The 17,171-nt window shown below is 44.6% G+C and overlaps 1 protein-coding gene and 1 non-coding gene across 4 annotated transcripts in view; both read right to left on the bottom strand.

Moving 5' to 3' along the window:
• TMEFF2 (transmembrane protein with EGF like and two follistatin like domains 2) overlaps window positions 1-17,171 on the bottom strand; it is a 386,403-nt gene that overhangs the window by 224,031 nt on the left and 145,201 nt on the right. The window lies entirely within an intron of this gene.
• Window positions 5,783-5,946, bottom strand: LOC133378620 (U1 spliceosomal RNA). The gene has a single exon (XR_009761067.1). It is a non-coding gene; the product is annotated as a U1 spliceosomal RNA (small nuclear RNA).

Here is a 17,171-nt window from a genome sequence, read left to right as displayed (position 1 = left end):
CATTCTCCAGCATTTTAGTGAGAATTTCTCCTACTAAACATTTGCGAGTGAAGGGGTGAAATAAGACAAGGACACATCAGCTTGGGTTGAACAAGGGCCACTTTATTAAACTATACAAAAACCTTTTAAAGTGACCTACAGAGGGAAACCTAGGTGCGGAACTATCTATAAGGAAGCATCTTGCCATACAGCTCACGGGTGACCAGCCCCTGCTGGGGACAAGGGCAAGCCCCATCTGCTTACCCCTTCTGCCAGCCACACCCAGTAGGTGAGTAGGGGGGCCTTCTCAGGTCACCACCCCCCGGGGCCGCACAACCCTCGGGTGGATGAGTTAAGTTGGCCCCAAAAGCAGCTCATATCCTGCCCTCAAGCCGCAAAGCTCTGACAGACAGACCTCTGGAACCGCCAATCACCTCCAAAGGTGCCTAAGGGGCCACCGAGCTGTCCTTACCTATTTCCCTTTCCGCACCTTCCCACACCAGTGCCCCAATTATAAACTGCCCTCCTAGGGCAATTAAACTTCGACCATAACAAAATAGCCAAATTAGCCGAATTCACCTATTAATCACAACGCCCCCTAACCTGATTCCATCCCACTCTCACAGTGTGGAGTAGGCAAAAAGCCTGCGCACCAAACAAGGGTGGGCAGGGTAAAAATTCCTACTCAGTCCTGAAGTGACCATTGAACACACTATAAGAGAGGGAGGGCAGGGTGGGTGTTGTTCACTGAAAGATGAGGTAGGAGGGGCAGCCTGGCCTTAAATAGGCCCATGGCCCCTCCCCTCCCTGCCGCACGTCACGCACACATAACGCTGCGACACACGACATTGCCCGTAACGAAGATGGCCACGGCAGCATCGCTCCCCCACTTATCCATGCTGCGCAGGTAAGTGGGGCTTCATATCTTTGTATGCAGTTTTGACTAATGTATGTGTTTTTGCACGCAATTTCTCTTAATGTAATTCATTTTTGAATGTTATTTTCACGAACAGATTCATTTTTATGCACACTTTCGCCCAACTTATGCATTTTTGTAAACATTGTTTGGTGGGTGAATCGCATCGCAAAAGTTGAATAAGTGCGAATTTCAAAGAATGGCAATGTTTCAGTTCTCATCTTGTTTTGGAAAATGTGGATATGATAAATTCGGCTTCAAATGCGAACTGAATCAGTATCTCACCCATCCCTACTTGTAAGACCCATTAAACACAGTGGGAATTAAAAGTGCAAAATCAAACAGGAATTACATGGCAGAACAACAGCTGAAATTTCTTCTCAATTGACAAAAACGTTTTTCAATATTTTATTACAAGCTCATCCAGCAGTATTACAGCACATATGCTATGACTTGGAAAAAACTATAGGTCGAAGTATCTCACAGCAGATTACTGTGGATTTAGGACTATTCCAACTTTATTCCTTTCCTAATTCCTGTATCACACAGCCTCATCTACACCAATAAACTTCCTTGATGTACACATTCTTTGATGTGCGGTTTGAGCTTGTCTGTCAAAAAAGAGTAATGATAATAATTGGGGGGGGGGAATTCAGGATTTACTTGGAAAACAATCACCATTGTATTTGAAGCTACAATCCACCCAAACCCTTCATAATAGATTTTAATTAAAAAAGCAAAACAAAGGCTCCCTTGATTGACTACCAAGTTGCAGTCTAAACAAAAATGCATTCCGCTCAGTGCCCATTTTAAACTTCACGCAGTGAGCTGTGCATGCCCAGAGTCCCTTATTACAAAGACCACTTTGCTACTGCCACCGGAAATCAGTGCTGCAGAATTAATTGTGTGTGTGTCCTGCAGCACCAACGTCCCTGAAAAGTCTTACTATTGATCTTACTAGAGTTAAATTATGCACACAGTTTGATTCTGAAGTAGACATTCTTAGGGGACTTTCTTTTTTGAAAATAAGATAGCCATCAAATAAGTATCCAGGGCCTGAGTTCCTCCTAGCATCAGGGAGAATGTTCAGACATTCTGATTAATAGCATAGTGGCATATAGGAGGATGCCTAAATTCCTTAACCACTACCAGCCGTTGTGCATGTGCATATACTTTCAGCATGAAAAAATGAGAATTAGTGGGGTTCATGATACTGTGTTGTTGCAAGGAAGGACAAGTAAAGTGCTTCTTTTCTTGAAAAAAACAACTATCCACTTGGTGGCTTTTCTCTGAGTGGAATGATAATTGTCATGAAAACCTGCATCCAAGATGGTTGTGTAGCAGGGAACTGTGGGATCTTCACAGGTTAACATTTGGTTTTTGCAATGAGGTCGTGAGTGGCAGTTGTCTACCCAGCTACAGGGAAGATGTGTAATCAGAGGCCTGACTTAACACCTTCTTGTCAGTAGAGGACTGGCTCCATGGAAGACGTGATGTCTGGCAGGCTTCAGGGAGGATGTACGATTTGGCCCCTGATTGGTTAGTTGTCTCTGGCCTGTGGCTGGGGGATTTTGCCATAAGTATGGGCAGAAAACTCTAATTTTGTTCCTGTTCTGGGTTCCATCATGCCTACTTGATGTTGCCCGGTGAGGTTCCATTTTTGCCATCTACTATCCTGACATCTCTCTGAGGAGGGGTGGCTATGCAATTGAAAGCCTTTATGTAAGTACTAGACTAGACTAGTTAGTCTTTGTTGTTTTCTTTATTGTGATCGAACTCTCTGTGTTTTACCTTGCCCTCTTAGGTGTGGATATTAGGAAACCATTTTGCTACTGTAACTGTGCACCTTTCTGTTTTATTCTTTAATAAATTTACTTCTATTTACCAGTGTGTGTTCATTTCAGGAGAGGGTTGGTTCTAACCCAGTACCTTGACCATTGACCATGACTACTGTGTAAATTGGGATGGTTGTTTAGGGCCCCAGAGCAAGGAGTGTCTGCTTGTCTCTTGTCTCTGGGGATCCCAGGCAAGTTACAGGACTCTGAACTTCCCCTTGGCTCAGGGTGATTGACCGGATAAGGGGTGGTGGCAGCTACCTACACCGCAGAGCTAAGTGATCTTTAGTTCCCTAATGCCCCAGAACACTGTTGAGGAGAGAAATTGTAAGAGGAAGTACCGTGTTAACCGTGAATAAAGCAGGCTGAATCCAGAAACAGAAGGGTTTGGTGAGCTTTACTGAGTTATAAGCAGATAGGCTGAACAAAACTGTAATGGTAAGACTGCTGTAAATAAGTTTACAGACAAAAGTCCTCTGGCTAAGCAGACCAGACATATGAAGCAGCAGATCCAATCATGCCAGACTCCTAGCAGAATGAAATCACTACTGAAAAACAGGGCCAGGGCAGGAAATTGCTCTGCCTGAGCCACCCCCATTTCTCCTCTCTTTCCGTGCCAGCCTATTTATTCTTTTGGTGTTGCGTTAGTGGCAGCAAGCACTGCCCCTGCCTCCCGCCGCCTCACTCTAGGAAGGACCAAGGGGGTCCTTCCACAGAGTGACGTGTTCTGAGAGAGGTGGCGGGTAAAGTGCCTGTGCAGCTGCAGTTTGCCCCACTGGCTAGACATGCTCTTTAAACGTAGAAAAAAAAGATTGGTACTTTAAACTCCCACCCCACCCCCATTTAAAGAGCATTTCTGACCACTGCAGCAAACCATATTGACAGAGCAGGTGCTCTCCCAACCACTTCACCCAGAATTCTCACTCTGAGGAAGGACCTGAGTTCCACTAAAGAACATACTGCACATGCTAGTCTCTTTATAGATAAGAAACCCAAGCAGAAGGAAACTTCTTAGGCCAACCCCCCCCCTTGGTGAGCCCTCTTTGTAACTGGGGCATCCAGTTCTGTTAATTAGCTTGGAATCCTCAACAACACTTGCTATTGCACCTACTAACTGCTTTAAAACTCTAAGAACAAGTTAACCACTTTGCTTGCATTTTCTGGTGTGATCCCCTACCACTGCTGTTCCAACATAGCGGTCCATCGAGCACAGCTTAGGAATCCTGGATCTTGCAGAATTTTTACACATTTCTTAAATACTGGACTGTTTTCAGCCAGTTTCAAACAACTACTTCTGCAGCTCGGCACTTTAGAACTGGTTGTAGAAATGACAATGGAAATTTAGTTAGGCTGGATGTAATTATGTAGATTGGAGCTTGGCCAAATCACCAAGGTTAACAGCTCTACGTTTGCAAAAAGTACCATGGGATTTTTAATAGCCATATGTTAATGATGTTCTTGCTAGAAGCTAGCACCCCTTGTAGTACAGTAACCCTATTTACACGAAATTGTGGCTTGAACTCAGCCCTGGGCCAAAGAAAAAACCCAACCCTGATGCATGGATGAAGCAAAGCATTTTGTCCTAGTTCGTTTATTTTTTCTTACAATGATCAATGATTGGCATATTGCAATTTTTTTAAAAATCCCACCCCTTTGTGATTGTTGCAGTTTTGACATAAATTCAATGTTCATGACCATTCAGTTTCCCCTCCCACCACAACAACTTACAGTGAAAGATGTGCCCTTTTTTCTTATATGCTAATTACAAATGAACATAAATATGCATCTGTCAAGAGGCTTTGATCAAGGAACTCATTTTACCACACCGGAGTTGCTATCTTTAGGACTTAGTACTCTAATCATTATTAGATTAGAAGGATTCATTCAGCTACTTCTTCATGCAATATCATCTGTTTCGTGCCATTTCTAAAGAGGTCACTTTCTCTGTCTTTTTAAGAGCTCAATTTCCTCTCCCTCCTTCTTCCTCTGGGAGATTACTGATTTGCTTGCAGTCCTGAAATAGGTGGAGGTGCTTAAGTATGCAGACAATGCAGTGAAGATATATTTAAAGGTCTCTTCTGTAATCTGAACCAAGAATCTAAAACATGCTATCAATATTAATCAAAAGTACTTCAAGTAGTTGAGTTGCTCTTTTTTAATGAAAAAAAGAAAGAAAAAGGAAAATATATTTCAGAGTCTGCAACTGCAAATATGTCATATGCAAAAAAGAGGCCAAATAAAAGGGGGTACTATACAGTACCAGAGTAAAAAAGGGGCCCTTAGGTATTAAGAACACTAAAGAATTCAACAGTAAATAACTTGATTCCTATCCTAGGAATTTATCCATTGGATCACACTGCATCTGACTACGTCCAAGTATGTTAAATGAGTAACAATCAACAGTGCTGGATCAAAAGTTACAGTGGCTAAGGGCTTATGTGATCCACAATATTTTAAAAGAGGAAAGCAGGATATTAATATTAATATTTATTTCTTATTTAACAAACTTACATTGTGCCTTGTCTAACAGTTCACAGTGCCTTACAATAATCATAAATCAGTCAAATACAACCACAAGAGGAATTAATAAATTGCTTTAATTTTGTACACTGCTACAGTGTTAGAGGTTTAGCAGTCTAAAAAATTTCCAGATAAATACATAAATTAAAAAAAGGAATTAAAAAACACACTCATAAAATTCCCTCCTTAGAGATGTATATAAATTCAGACATAGGTGCCAAACCTTTGGCCATTTTGAATTGGCTTGGTGTATGCATCTGCTCACATGCTTCAATGCCTGCTCTTAAGTCCTGGTTTATGGTAACTAGTCATGATGGCTACAGGCTGCTTCCAGGATCAGAGGCAACTAGTATGCTGGACTAGATGGGATAGATAGTCTGATCCAGCAGGATTTTTCTTATGTGATTACATAGTTTATCATGGGCAAACTATGGTTATTTCAAATTATGGACTGCCTTCAATCAAGTTAGGAAACCCAGTTGAAACCATGGTTTCCAGTTCTGTCTTAGAGACAAACAATGGTTTACTGCAACTGTAGAAAGAGCAAGCACAGTCCCCTACTACCACGAATTATGCAGTTGAGTTTCCCACAATTGGAGGAATCGCAGGGGTCAGCATACCCGGAGTGCAATGGATGAGCCTCACCCTGGGAAAACCTCCTTCATGATCAAGGTTTCTCTCCTCTACTGTAACTGTAACCATAGTCTGCCCCAATTCAGGTGTCACAGAAAGTTATGTTTTTATTTATGCATTTATTTTTAAAAAATATATGTCCCAAAGAAAACAAATCCAAACTTCAAAACAATGTTAATATATATTGTTTGTTTTTATATTGTAAAAAAACACATTTTCCATCTAATTTTCAAAGGAGACTCAAGGTACCTAACAAATCCAGATATCACAACAATGTGAAAATGTAGAACAATCCGCATTAAGATGAACGTATTAAAATTTAAAATCTAAACCACAATAACAAATTCCAAAACAGCCATCAAAACCAAAACATTAATAAACATTGATAAATTAAAGTATGAATGTATGTGTTGATAACATTTGCAATGGTTAACTATAGTTACTGCGAATCAGGAAGTTAGGGAGAGAAGAGGCGCACATGAGGGAGGGGAAAGGGGAGTGGGGAGGATGCCGTCCCAAAGCCCATTTACAGCTGCCAAATGGCTGACTGGCCGGGGCATCTGATCCGGTCCATTTTCTGTTTGTAGCCAAAATGTCTCCACCTTTGAGAACAGGTACTGTTGCTCACTCTCTTGAACTGTGCAACTCTTATCACACCTAATTGATGGAGAGCATTCCCATTTGGGGATGTGTGCCTGTGATGTTCCTATATTACTGTATATATGGTAAGTGTTGGTTGTTTAGCAAATACATGGTAAGTAGTGAAAGAGGAGGGGGAGTGAATGGGGAGTAGAATGCTAGATGATTGGCTAACTGTAACAAATGGTGGCAGCGGTGAAGAGAATAACAATACAGTATTCAGAGTCTCTGGGAATACTAGTATTAGGATGTTACTGGTGGATGCCTAGCAGGGGGATCTGTTGAGATCTGTGCTAGAGCGGGGAGAGAAAAAATAAAAAAGGACAGTCCGGACTGGTGGAGTCCCTGGTGGTGCCTAGTGACAGGCAGTAGCCACGCGCAGGTAGGAACCTGACAGGGAGAGCCAGGGAAGGGCGTCACAGTGCCCCTTATCATTTGGAAGTGAAACTGGATTTGCTAGCTAACTGGAGGGCGGGGGATATTGGTAGCATGCAGGGACCAGTGCCTTCTATGCAAAATTAAAAGATTTGCAAGCTCAAATATTTCGTCTGCTCTAGTGTGTTCTAGTACTTCCCTCCAAACTGCAAAGTGTTTCTCAAGATATCACTGTGTAACATCTTCAAAGTAATATAATCAGTTGTGTTTTTATTTTTTGGAAGGGAAGCAGAACTGTTTTCTGTCTTATCAGTCAGCAACAGAAAGCAATATGGAAATAATCTCCTGCGATATCAATCCAAAACAGGGATAACCCTTTGCATGTAGACAAGTCCCCCCGTCCAGTAGCCTCCAGTTTTGAATAATATCTTCTTCCTGTTTTTTGGCAATGCTCCTTTACAAGCTTTCAAGGAATCCCAGACCATCTAGTTTACAATCTCATCTCAGAAGATGACAATTTTATGTGAGTTTATTTTTGGCACAGTGGCAATCAATCCATACAAGGTGGTGGTTCTGGCAGTGATGGTTTTAATTCTCAGAGTACACAGAGCACTTTAATCAACCAGTATATGCTATAGATATTGTACTCACTATACGTTACTTAGCACTCTCCCTGCAGGCAGTATGAGTAAAGCTGGGAGTAGGGGAAGACAAAATACTACAGTGTACCCGTTTATATTGTCAAATTCGTGGGCAAAGGAGTCCTCAACCTTTTCAGATTGAAAGGGCAGCCAGATACAAAAACACTACAAGGCTTCTGCAGCTCTAATAGTTGAGCAGAAGAGGGAATTTCAGCAGTGTAGCTTGAGCCAGCACTGCAGCAGGCTCTTGGACACCAGACTGCAGGGGCTGTTGAAGGCAGTGGCAGCATTCCCGCTGCTGCGGGAGGCTCAAATAGGCCTGACCGCATTGGTGGATTAGCGCCCTCTGCACATACACCTGCCATCACCCAAGATGGCGGGGGCATGTTGACGGCACCACAGGAAGTTGCACAGGCAGCCTGCACTGGCAGCAGGGGTATTGCCTGGGAGGGTAGCTGCTACTCTGCAATCTGTGCCAGCATCGGGTTGCAGAGCACACACTCCGCAATCCAATGCTAGCATGGATTTTGGAGTGGGAACTACACCCACCCAGCCCCAGCAGCAGCCCCTCTTAGTGCCAGGGTCCCCTCTAAGCGCTAAGGCCCCTCAACCAGTGCCCAGCCTGGCCATCTGCTGGTGCCAGGCTGCTGAAATTTCCAGTTCTGCACAGCTATTAAAGGTGCAGGAGCCTTGTAGTGTTTTTGCATCTGGACACTATTTTTGGAACTGACTTTTAACCACCACCTAAATATAACATATTATGTTTGCCCTTCTCCATGTGGTTGTGCATTCATCCTTTGCTTTGTGTATTTTTCTCTCCTCCCTTGTGCCATTGCTAAAACATATCTGGTTCAGATGTTGCCTGGCTTGGGAATCCATTTCACTAGTTCAATACCAATGCTCTACACTGGGATTGGGAAATGTGTAGCCCTCCAGATGTTGCTAGGCCCACTCCCATCACCCCTATCCATTGACCATGATGGCTGGGGATGAAGAGAGTTGGAGCCCAACAACATCTGGAAGGTCACAGGTTCCTTATCCCTCCTCTATGCAACTTTCTGCATACAGGTGTATAATTAGATGTAGCTAATGAGAGAGTTCATGAATTGGAAGGGGATATAGCTAAGTGGTAGAGGGCATGTTTTGTATGCAAGAGGTTTCAGGTTCAATCCCTGGCATCTCAAATTTAAAACAAAATCCTAGAAGGCAGTACTGGGAAAGACCTTTGCTAGAGACCATAACTTTTATGTGCCTATTATTATTATTATTATTATTATATTTATATCCTGCCCTTCCTTCCAGCAGGAGCCCAGGGCAGCAAACAAAAGTACTAAAAACATTAAAACATCATAAAAACAAACTTTAAAACACATCAAAACAAAACATCTTCAAAAACGTTACTTTAAAAAAGCTTTCAAAACATCTAAGATTAAAAATATTTTAAAAAAGAAGTTTTAAGAACATATTAAAAAACCAATTCCAGCACAGACGCAGACTGGGATAGGTCTCAACTTAAAAGGCTTGTTGAAAGAGGAAAGTCTTCAATAGGCGCCGAAGAGATAACAGAGATGGCGCCTGCCTAATATTTAAGGGGAGGGAATTCCACAGCCTACTGAAAATCTTTCTGTTCTGCCAAGCTTATGCAGGAAATTAAGAAGGTGCTTTCCCCCCAGTAGTTGACCTTTGTTTGTATTGCATTTTTAATGTTTTTTATTCTGTGGTGGTTGTTGTTTTTAATGTGTTGTAAATCGCTTTGATGTTTTTAATGAAAAGCAGTATACAAATATTTTCATAAAGAAATAAATAATCAAGCTCCCCATTTTCTGTACTAGCTTTCAGAAGATTGAAGCAAAGCTCCCCTGTTCTTGGAAACCAAGTGTGGCTAACCTCTGGCCCTCCAGATGTTGCTGGACTTCAGCTCCCACCATGGCTCACCACTGGCCATGCTGATTTATTTATTTATTTAATTAATTAATTATACTTGTATACCGCCCCATAGCCGAAGTTCTCTGGGTGGTTTACAGTAACTAAAAACATTAAAACAAATACAATTTAAAACAGATCTTATAAAAACAATTTAAAACACAATTTAAAAATTTAAACAGTATAAAACACATGCTAAAATGCCTGGGAGGAGAGGAAAGTCTTGACCTGGTGCCGAAAAGATAACAGTGTTGGCACCAGGTGCACCTTGTCTGGGTGATCATTCCATAATTTGGGGGCCACCACTGAGAAGGCCCTCTCCCTTGTTGCCAGACTCCCAGCTTCCCTTGGAGTAGGCACCCGGAGGAGGGCCTTTGATCTTGAACGTAGTGTATGGGTGGGTTTGTATCGGGAGAGGCGTTCCATCAGGTATTGTGGTCCCAAGCCGTGTAAGGCTTTATAGGTCAAAACCAGCACCTTGAATTGAGCTCGGAAACATACAGGCAGCCAGTGCAAGCGGGCCAGAATCGGTTTTATAGGTTCGGACCGTCTGGTCCCTGTTACCAATCTGGACGCTGCATTTTGCACAAGCTGCAGTTTCCGAACCTTCTTCAAAGGCAGCCCCACGTAGAGTGCATTGCAGTAATCTGATTTGGAGGTTAGCAGAGCATGGACAACTGAAGCCAGGTTATCCCTGTCCACATAGGGACATAGTTGGGCCACCAACTGAAGTTGGTAGAAGGCACTCTGTGCCACCGAGGCTACCTGAGCCTCAAGTGACAGAGATGATTCTAGGAGAACCCCCAAGCTATGAATCTGCTCTTTCAGGGGGAGTGCAACCCCATCCAGGACAGGTTGGACATCCACCATCTGGTCAGAAGAACCACCCACTAACAGCATCTCAGTCTTGTCTGAATTGAGCCTCAGTTTATTAGCCTTCATCCAGTCCATTGTAGCAGCCAGGCACCGGTTCAGCACATTGACAGCCTCACCTGAAGAGGATGAATAGGAGAAATAGAGCTGCGTGTCATCAGCATACTGATGGCAACACACTCCAAAGCTCTGGATGACCGCACCCAACTGTTTCATGTAGATGAAGAACAGCATAGGGGACAGAACTGACCCCTGCGGAACCCCATACTGGAGAGCCCAGAGTGCCGAGCAATGTTCCCCAAGCACCACCTTCTGGAGCCGACCTGCCAAGTAGGAGCGGAACCACTGCAATGCAGTACCTCCCACTCCCAACTCAGCCAGTCTCCCCAGAAGGATACCATGGTCGATGGTATCGAAAGCCGCTGAGAGATCAAGGAGAATCAGCAGAGTCACATTCCCCCTGTCTCTCTCCCGACAAAGGTCATCATACAGGGCGACCAAGACTGTTTCCATGCCAAAACCAGGCCTGAAACCCAACTGAAATGGATCCTGATAATTGGTCTCATCCAAGAGTGTCTGGAGCTGGCCCGCAACCACTCGTTCAAGGACCTTGCCCAGGAATGGAACATTTGCTACTGGCCTATAGTTATTAAGATTTTCTGTGTCCAGGGAGGGTCTCTTCAGGAGTGGTCTCACTACTGCCTCTTTCAGGCAGCCAGGGACCACCCCCTCTCGCAGAGAGGCATTAATCACCTCCTTGGCCCAGCCGGCTGTTCCATCTCTGCTAGCTTTTATTAGCCAAGAAAGGCAAGGATCCAGCACAGAAGTGGTTGCACAAACCTGTCCAAGCACCTTGTCAACATCCTCAAGCTGCACCAACTGAAACTCATCCAACAGATCGGGACAAGGCTGTGCTCTGGATACCTCACTTGATTCATCTGCTGTAACACTGGAGTCTAAGTCCTGGCGGATGCTAAAGATTTTATCCTGGAAGTGCCTAGCAAATTCATTACAGTGGGCCTCAGATGGTTCTACCTTGTCTCTGGGGACAGAGTGTAATAGCCCCCGGACAATTCTGAAGAGCTCCGCTGGGCGGCAGATTGATGATTCAATAGTGGCAGCAAAATATTGTTTTTTTGCTGCCCTTACTGCCCCTAAATACAGCTTACCATAGGCACTTACCAGTGTATAATTGCATCCACCAGGAGTTCATCTCCATCTGCACTCAAGCCGTCTCCAATATTGTTTCATCGCTCTCAGCTCTGGGGTATACCATGGAGCCGTACGAGCTCTACACAGGAGAGGGCGCTCACGAGCAATCATGTCAACCGCCCGGGTCATTTCTGTATTCCACAGTTTAACCAGGGTTTCAACAGGAGCGCCAGCCCTATCAGCCGGAAAACTCCCCAGAGCCCTTTGGAAACCATCCGGATCCATTAGTCTATGGGGGTGGACCAACTTAATAGGTCCCCCACCCTTGCAGAGGGGAAAAGCTGCTATGAGTCTAAACTTCAGCAAGCAGTGATCTGTCCATGACAGAGAGACTGATGTAAGGCCCCCCACATTCAGATCACCAACTCCATGTCCAGTTGCAAAAACCAGACCTAGAGTATGCCCTGCTACATGTGTTGGGCCAATGGCGTATTGGGACAGTCCCATGGTTGTCATGGAAACCATGAAATCCTGAGCCATCCCGGATAAGGCGGCCTCAGCATGAATGTTGACATCCCCCAGAACCAACAGTCTGGGGGATCTCAACAGTACACCCGAGACCACCTCCGTCAGCTCAGCTAGGGAGTCTGTTGGGCAGCGGGGTGGGCGGTACACCAACAGAATCCCCAGTCTGTCCCGTTGACCCAACATAAGGTGCAAACACTCCAGACCAGTAGTCACATGGACAGGGTGCTTGCAGAGGGAGATGGAGCTCCTATAGACCACAGCAAACCCCCCTCCCCAACCCTCAGGTCTACCCTGATGCTGGACCAGGTACCCTGGTGGACATAGCTGGGAGAGACTGACTCCACCCTGCTCACCCACCCAGGTCTCGGTTATACATGCCAGATCGGCTGCCTCATCCACAATTAAATCGTGAATGAGGGAGATCTTATTATGCACCGATCTGGCTTTTAGGAGCAGCATCCGGAGGCCTGAGAGCTGGCTGATAGGGCAATCAACAAACCTGCGGGTGTGGGGAGGACCGGAACAAGGCACAGCCGTTAACTGCCCGGGCCACATTCCCCTTACCTGGCAAGTCCTCCTCACAACGCCATATCTCCCTCTACCCATCACTACACTAATTGGGGGCCCCTCAAGTCTCCCCACTTGGCTCTGAATCCTCTCTCCCAGGCACATGATTCAAGACCCACAAAAAGGCAAACAAAACAGGAGCCACCTCAGTCAGCTGGCTTATGTATCCCCTCCGAGGAAGGGACAGGTGGAACAATATCGGCCACAGCTGGCTGAGTACCTGGGGCCTGGTCCCACAAGGTGCCAACCTGCAGAGCAGAAGCCCAAGAAGGAGAGAGCAGTGATGGTATCCATGGTGCAGCAGCTGCAGCAGCACAAGCAGGCAGATGGCTCTCCCTCCCTGGGTGGTGATGGTCCTCTTCCCCCTGCAGGTACTGGGTCTCGTGTCATGCCCTCGTGCCCTCAAGAGCTGCGGGATGCATGCTTCAGACCCAATTTCCCCACCTTGGGCAATTGATCTGGAACCCAATCCCCAATTTCCCCTTGCCAAGGCTGTGCAAACCAACACCAACCCTGCAAGTTAGAAGATAGGCTGCCACCACCCCTTCACTGGTTCAACTCTGATCTAGGGGAACTCAGAGCCCAGAATAGGTAAACCAGGGTTCAAAAAGACAAGAGCCAGACAAACACTCCTTGTCCCGAAACCTCTGGTAAAACCAAAATACACTCCCTCCTTTTTGGTAGTTTGTGGTCAGTGGTCAAGGTGCTGGATTCAGAACCAACTTAGTCTCACTCAATGAATACACAAGGTTAATAAGAAGTAGCTTTATTAAAAATATAAGTGCACATTTAATATAGAGCAGCAAAACAATTCCTCAAAACCACACCCAACCAGGGGTTTAGGTATAACACAACAGAGTTCAACACACAACAGAAAATAAACTAACTAGCCTGTTCTACTTACTGAAGAGGTAGTTGTTGGTAAATCTCATCTCTCCTCAGAGAGAATAACATCAGGTTGGTAAGAAGCAGTGGAACCCCACATAGGTAACCACCCATCTAGATGGAACCCAGGGAAACATTCAAAGGAACGTCCAGGGGGAACAAAAGCTATGGGTCTCAGCCCCTATACTTAAGGAAAAAAAGCACACAACGGTTCAGGATGAATCAGCCGATCAGGGGGCTTTCTGATGCAATCATATTCCCAAAGCTTCTTCACTTTTTGGCACCTTGCAGGCCCCCCTCCCTTCTCTGATCTCAACCTTCTCAGGCCCGCATGGCCTTGAGTACCAGGCTCCCAGCAGATTAGCAGAGATAAACAGGTGTTTCTGTTCAGGCCTCCCAACTCCTTGCAGCTGGAAACAAAACTTAAAATTTTCCTCTCACAAAGGCCTGTCTCCTTCCAAGATGTAACTCCCACAATTCCCTGTATCTGAGCCATGTTACAAGAAAACCAGGTTAACAAATTTGCAAGTTCATGACACGCTCCCTTTTCAAGAAGATGACGTCAGAACTCAAACAGTTCTGCTTCATCGCTGACACCCGACAAAAAGAACAAAAAAACTCAAGTTAACAATAAACAATACAACATCTTAAACATTCCAATAAAAGGGAAATATTTCAATAAATGCTCCAAGCGTGTTAGCTACTTCAGGACTTATGCCTCACTAAAATAGATTGGTAACTGGTGTCCAATACCATCTGGAGGACCACAGTCTCCCTGCCCTAATGTTGACAGTAAAAGTGGCAGAGGCTCCAGAATTCTCCTGTCCTTCATTTCGATTCGCACTCTGTCCTTGCAGCACACTTGCTATTCATTTATTTCTTTAAAAAATAAATAAATAAATAGCACAGATAGATGCTGAAGGCAATTCACATTTAGGAGTTAATTGTTCACACATTACCCCTTTAATGAGGGAAATTGGGAATACGCTGTCTGTATTAGCCTCCAGCAGGGAGCAGTCTCTCTTCCAGCAGTCAGTCAATGTAATATGTGAAATTGAATTGGCCCTTAGTGTGAATGGCCTCCAGCACCATTTAGGATGGAAAGTGAGTTATAACTTTTGATACATTAAAAAAAAAACTATAAAATCATTTGTGTGTTTCGCCCTTTTGGGTATAGCCCACTCAGAGCAGTTCAAAGCATCATGCAGCAATAAAAAATATAACATAAAAGAATGGCATACATTGTTAATCCTTTAGAAGCTTAATATTGCAAGTCTAACCATGCCTACTCTCAAGGAAGTCCTAATTCAATAGGGCTTACTCCCATGTAGGTGAGGTTAGACTTGCAGCCCAAGCCAGTTACAACAGTTGACAAAAATCAATATAACAGTAAGTATGGTAGCAATGACCAACAATGGGTTAAGATTGGTTGTCCTGCCTGTGCTAAGTACTCTCAGAACATTTTGATGATGATGATGATGATGATGATAAGGTAATACTCAAATGTCTTGGGTTTAGCAGATCAGGATCACAGTGAAAAATCCAAAGAGGTCAACAGCAGTACAGATGTCACAAAGGGATGGAAGCGCCCCTAATTTTATGTGCCCTCTTTGGAGGGATTGCACAGAAGCACTCTGAAATTATATATAACTCTTTAATAAAGATACTGACTGATTGCAAAGGGCATTGTCTGCCTCCTCTTCTGAAGACATAAGCAGATTAACAATCCAGCTAACCCAGCGATACATGTCATTATAATTTAACAAATAAAATAAATAAATAATAGAACTAAGGGCCACATATATTAATAAGAAAGCATATATTATGTAGAGGGTGGTGACAGCATGGGAAACTTTTCTGCTGTGTCCAAGCACATACACATTGGGGAAACTTGTCCCTGCTTAATGGCATTGGCAGGTTTTAACCCTGCCCCTTTTCCTAAGCCCTAACCATTCAGGTGAGTAGAGCCCCTAAAGTGCAGCCAGGTGATTTGGGTGAGGCCCCAGTTATAGCACTTTAAACAGTCATGGCTTCCCTCAAAGAGTCATGGGAACTGTATTTTGTTAAGGTCGCTGAGAGTTGTGAGGAAATCCCTGTTTGTCTCACACAGTTACGGTTCCCAGAATTCCCTAGGAAGAAGGGTTGATTGTTAAGCCACTCTGGGAACTATAGTTCCCACAACTGGCAGCAGGAGCAGATGCTTCTTAATCATTTCCCATAAAGTAGTGCATTATTTTTCTGCTAAAAATCACCTTCTGATATTGCCCGTATGGGTAGAAAGATAAGAATAATCTCCTCCTGCAAAGAAAATGTCCAGGAAAAGCTACATGACTAAGGCTACAATCCTAATCTTTGAACTGTGCTTCTGAAGTGGGTTAGGATTCAGCAGACATCCCCCTTCTGCTGGCCTCTGTCATTGGGGATGGGGGGCTCTGCCACTGCTGAGGCCCTCACTGCAGCTGTGGAAAGCACAGTGAAGGCAATGCTACTGCTGGTAGTGTTCCTACTGGCAGTAGCCAGCAGAGACCCCTGAAATGGGCCTAGAGGGGATGGGGCAGAGTTGGGCAAGCTGTACATCTGCCGGATTCTAAGCTGGTTCAGCTGCCAGAAAGGGCAATAATTGGAGCCTCTCTGCTGCACCATCTTGGAGCTAGTACAGCAAAATAAAATCATCATAATTATCATCCATTTGATTTATATCCTGCCCTTACTTCCAAAGGAGCCCAGAGCAGCCACACACCCCCCCACACACCTTCTGCCCTGGCCAGCATGTATGGCAAGGTTTTGAATATGGTGGTGGCTTTGCCATTCTGTTCCTCTCCAGCCAGAGTTAGGATTGCTCTGCTTGGCTGCTCACCTATATGTACTTGCCTGGGACTAAGGCTCATTGAACTTAATGGGACATTTATTTGGCTTTCTTACTTGAGGTATTTGTACCTTGCCATTCAAATACGCTTTCCCAGGGCAGCTTGGGAAACCAAGCCCCCTAACTCCTTTTTATGCTCTGTCTATGATTATCTTCTGCTTAACAACTGCAATGATGTCCTCTGATATGCGTAGGATTTTGCTATTTAACACTATGACGATCAGGCTGCCAACCTGATCAATTCCTGAATCTACATTCAAACCCTACTTTCTTCCAGTTCACAAAAATTCATACATTTCCATCTCCCTCCTTTCCACTGTCCCTGAAATGCTGCTGCCCAAGCTTACTTGCTTCAATAAAATGACGCCTGTTTAATACTTTAAGCATAAAGATTACCATCAGAAGTAAGGGCATGTTTAATTCATTAGCGAGGTCCTGTTAACAAGGCCTTGGCAATTTCATTTAGTCTCTAGTCCAACTAAAATACACGAACCCACGGAACCTCAAACCCAGGGACCAAATTTGGCCTTCTATTCCTCTCTAGCTGGCCCTCAGGACCCTCCCCAGACCACAGTTCCTCCCTAGCCACAAGCCTCTCCAACCCTGTATGGCACCCTCCCTAGTGTTTTTGCCTGGGTAGAATGTGTCATTGAACTTTGATCATGCTTCTTGCTTACCTGGATTGAGGACAGAGAGGGATGTTTGAGTAAATGAACATTTCTTGTTCCGTTCACTTTTGCTTCTGATCTTGGCCACCATTTTCATGTGGCCTCTGGAAGGTTGCGTGCAAGGTACTGTGGCCCTCAGGCTGCAGAGTCCCCACCCCTGTGGTAGAACGT

This window comes from Rhineura floridana, chromosome 2 (assembly GCF_030035675.1).
Source record: "Rhineura floridana isolate rRhiFlo1 chromosome 2, rRhiFlo1.hap2, whole genome shotgun sequence".
In the NCBI taxonomy this organism is placed as follows: Eukaryota; Metazoa; Chordata; class Lepidosauria; order Squamata; family Rhineuridae; genus Rhineura; species Rhineura floridana.
This window is presented reverse-complemented; position numbering and strand designations above follow the sequence as displayed.